Genomic DNA, 5,019 nt, shown 5'->3' with positions numbered 1-5,019 from the left:
TAAACAAGGATTGAAAAATCGGCCCTTAATGAATCATTTTAATGTTATGACTTTATGATGAATTTATTTAGATACCTATCTTTTTATTTAATAGCTACCTAGTTACCTCAAATAGTTTTTTTTTTCAAGACTAATTTCCCGATGTATTAGAGTTATTATTTTCGGTGAGCATTCTATGTAGTTACTTACCTGCATAATGTATTCCGTATTAGGATGATATTTTTTTTAATTATACATCGATTATAGGTATTCCTGGCTATAAACGTCTTCTAAAATATTAGGTACCTGTGTAGGTTTTAATCGAAGATATGCTACTTATAAGTAGGTAGGTATATGTGTATGAACATCGGAAACTCCACTGAAAACTTTAAAATGCCCATATCATTAATTATTACACTAACCAGAAGACATTCCCAATCAATTATTGCTATATCTGGCCCGTGGTTAGCTTTTAATTATTAAAATGCCAGACTAGAGTGAGGTTTGTAAAAATGTCCTAGTGCAGTTACATTATAAATTCTATCGATTAAAGTGATTTTGATTAAGTTGAGCTTTTTAATGACCCGTGCATTATTTCCATTTTCTACACTTAATATTGTTCTTCGATAGAAAACGTATAAGTTTTCTTTTTTGAAGCTAATAAGCATTAAATGGAAGGTAATCTTTTATTTATTCTATTTTCACAGGCTATAAGAAACGTGCCTATCTTCAATTATCTTTCTTATATATAAAAATGAATCGCAAAATGTGTTGGTAAGCGCATAACTCGAGAACGGCTGAACCGATTTCGATAATTATTTTTTTATTATATTCCTTGAAGTACGAGGATGGTTTTTATGTAAAGAAAACGTAAATATGTACCACGGGCGAAGCTGGGGCGGACCGCTAGTTCTTAATAATAAGCAAAACGACAATGTAAAATCTAATGTGAGAAAGCATGAAATATATGAAAGGCACAAACATAGAAGTACAGAAAATGATTATTTGGAGGTAACGTAGCGTGCTGAATAATAATTATATCACTGATTTTCAGCTGCATTTATTATCAATAGTGCTTAGTCCTTTATAGTCTATAAGAATGCGTTAGGTACCTAATATTACAATTACCATCATTACGCAGTTTAATTAAATCAACGCATAATTACAGCTGTTGGTACTTTGTTATGGTTACTGCACTATGACCAACGGATATGTATTGTCTCTTTATTGTCTCAAATACGTACTCAATGTATTAATAGACAGCATTCCAAGAAATTATGTAATAAATAATAATTAACGTACAGGTAACAATATCCTACTCAAGTTTTATTGTTTATTTCTGCGAATGTCCTCAATTAGCTCGTCCGATCATTGATAACTATCGTTAAAAATAATATAAACTTTAACGTTAGTAAGCTAGTTAGACTTACATCCGCTAGTGACAATTGCCGCACATCGGTTCCGCAGTTCCGCAGAACCAGCAGGCAGACAGACAGAACATAATTTTCCGATTTTTCAATCCTTATTTAAAACTTACCCGTCCAATAAAGAATACACGATAATATTAAAATGTCACCTATAAACTGTCAAATAAACACAAGAAGAAAATATTTTTGAAATGAAGACTATATTGACTATAATATTACTGATTTGATAATCACAATCGCTTTAAACCTACCAGGAAAGCTTAAATCCTCAAAGCAAAGCCCGTCGATAGATATTTGAACCCGTAGATATATTTTACAAAAAAGTACCTGCTTAATATAATTAAATGGACCTGACGATTGCTGTCTCGACTCGGTGTAATAACACAGATGAACTTACACACAAACGAGTGTAAAAACTGTATGACAGATGAAACGAGCCATAGGTAGGAACAACCACCCTTCCATATGTCCAATGCATATAGGCTTTTTGTTCGATGCTGTAAGTCCCTTGTTTCCAGGGTATTAATAAATAAATCTAAATCTAATTTAATCTTCCATGAACCTAATAGTATAATTTTTAATATCTACCTATTGCTTTTTCATAAGAGGAAAATTGTCCTCACTCCTCTTTGTAAAAGGTAGTACGTACGATACCTAATGAACTACTTCCGTAATTGAGACGCTGAAGTAGTTCTAGCACAGACTAATAATAATATACTACGTATGTTCTAGCTTAATTTATAATTCCCTTATTAATTTATGGAATAAACTTAAAAAAAAACCAATCAATTTACTGAAATTGGGACAGACTCCTTGTTTAAGTCTAGTTAATTATTGTCTATTTTCTAAATATTTATTGGTATTATACAGGGTGTCTCATAAGTACCCAACGATTTCATGATGCAAAAAATTTAACTAATTATTGGTTTTAAAATATAATATTGACAAATTTAATAGAAAACAAAAGGAATTTTTATTTTTTGAAGATTACATCGTTGAGATGGCGTCCATTACGATGCCGACATTCTTCGAGTCTTTGGTGAAAGTTTCTGAAAACTTTCTGAAGAAGAGGTCTATCTACGGACGCAATTTTTTCTCCGATGTTGGTCTTCAAGTCGTTCAAAGTTTGCGAAGAATTTTCATACACATTTGACTTAAGATACCCCCATAAAAAAATCGGGTGGCGTCAAATCCGGGCTTCTGGGGAGCCATTCAATGTCACCCCTTCTTGAAATGACTTTTTCGGGAAACAATTGGTGTAGGGCTTCAGTTGAGTGGTTAGTTGTATAGGATTTGGCTCCATCCTGTTGGAACCATGTCCTGACATTATAATGCTCACATTCTTGAAGCTCTGGCTCGAAAAAGTTGCGTAGCATGGCCACCTAATGCTTATTTGAGGTTGACGTCGCACCGAACTTGCCACCAACTCAATGTTTTCATCCGTTCTTACACTTCTTGGGCGCCCAGATTTCTTGCTTCCTGTTGTGTTTCCGGTAGTGTTGAAACTCCGGATCCATGAGAGTATGGTAGAGTTGCTGGGCGTTTCATCAATATGCCTCAATCGATAATTGAGACGATACAGGCGCCGTCGATTTATTGTTTTGAAAATAGGCGCGAACGCAAAAACCGCGTTGCTCTCCCGTGAACGACATGGCGGCAACTAAAAATCCTTGGAACGCGCTAGCTAATGCCGCACTCACCGCTCCCATCAGTTGCGCCGGCTAGTCTAGACACGCTTTTGAAATCGTTGGGTACTTATGAGACACCCTGTATTTATTTGTTGATAACAAAGGAAAGTATAAAACTATATTTTCCTTTGTTATCTGTTTTTACTTTTTAGTATACAATATACATATTAATATAATATTTATAGTCATTAGAAGCGCTTATAAACATGTTAAATTATCAATCTTACATATTCGCAAAAGGCAGAAGGCCCTGGGTATTATGAAGTTTGGTAAGCTCCCTTCACAGATTTGGCGTGGCTGGCAGTCGGCACACATCAATACCCGTTTCCCGCGTCCGTGAAGTGCACCACAGATAACAGATTCAATATGGGATAAAATTATCCCTTTGCTTTTATATTCGTATTTCAACTTTTGTTTTATCTATACTTAATATTATAAAGCTAAAGAGTTTATTTGTTTGTTTGAACGCACTAATCTCAGGGACTACTGGTCCGATTTGAAAAATTCTTTGGATGTTAGATAGCCCATTGATCGAGGAAGGTATAAACTATAGGCTAGGTATATCATCACGCTAAGACCAACAGGAGTAATTATTTTATTTGTACAAATCGGGTTTTTAAGTTGACATGAAATATCCAGCTATATAATGGGAAAATGACTGACAGGGTAGATGGTTGGGATGGTAGACTACCTATGTAATATATACAGTATATTATTTTCCGAAAACAGAATTCGAACCCGGAACGTTTTGTTCAGTAATCTCGTAAACCACTAGGTAATTACAGAAGCAGTCAATATAAGCAGTCAATTCACTAAATCAGTAAGATGTTTGATTATTTTCTAGAAAAGATTAAAGTTTGTTACATTTTATATCCAATTAGTGGAATGATAAATTTTTTCCAGGACTAAATGTCGTTTAATATTCATTATCAACTAAGCTGCAGATTTCAAGATTTCTTTAAGTTCACTAGCCACGCCTTCGCATTTGATTTTAATAATTATTATTTTACATCGCAATTCAATTTATTAAGCTGTATTATGATTAACTAGCTAAATTATAAACTAAATTATATACTCAATCCTTCCTCTAGAATCACTCGTTCTATTAAAAAAAACGCATCAAAATCCGTTGCGCAGTTTTAAAGATTTAAGCATACATAGGGACACAGGGACAGAGAAAGCAACTTTGTTTTATACTATGTAGTGATAATAAGAAATTTTACAAAACCAATATGTACAGTGCACAAGTGTACCAGTATAAAGTATAAAGCTTTATTGTCTGTCCGTCTGTCCGTCCATCTATCAGGCTGTACGTAGGTATTCCATGAACCGTGATAGATATGTCGTGGTCATATCTATGAGTGTCGATGGAGAGACGGAGCCAAAAGGTATAGCAAATATATTTAAAGATTATTTCCATGGACATTCAAATACACCGTCGTCCCAGCGGATGTCTCATGCTTGCTTACCTATAAAAGAAAGTGCATTATCTTTTAATGCCAATGATGTTAAGTTCGCTGTAAAAAATCTAGCGAAAGGGAAAGCAGCAGGGCACGATGGTTTATGCGTAGAACACCTTTTAAACGCGGGACAACATATTTACAGAGTCTTAGCAATGTTGTATACTTTTTGTATCCGTCATTCCTATCTGCCTGCAGACATGATGGAGAGCGTCGTCGTTCCAGTAGTTAAAAACAAATCGGGCGATATCGGAGATAAAGGTAATTACCGACCAATCTCACTAGCCGCGATTCTTGGCAAAGTTTTTGACTGCTTGCTCGATCGACGCCTCCAAAAATATGTAAAGTTTAACGATGCACAGTTTGGGTTTAGGCACGGCCTCTCCACAGAGCATGCTATATTAACATTAAAACAGACTGTGAAATATTACACAGACAGGAAGACACCTGTTTACGCAGCTTTTC

This window comes from Colias eurytheme, chromosome 1 (genome assembly GCF_061535395.1).
Source record: "Colias eurytheme isolate Ceu_HAF_F1 chromosome 1, ilColEury1 Martin Lab GWU primary, whole genome shotgun sequence".
In the NCBI taxonomy this organism is placed as follows: domain Eukaryota; kingdom Metazoa; phylum Arthropoda; class Insecta; order Lepidoptera; family Pieridae; genus Colias; species Colias eurytheme.
The sequence above is the reverse complement of the archived record's forward strand: the minus strand, read 5'-3'. Positions refer to the sequence as shown.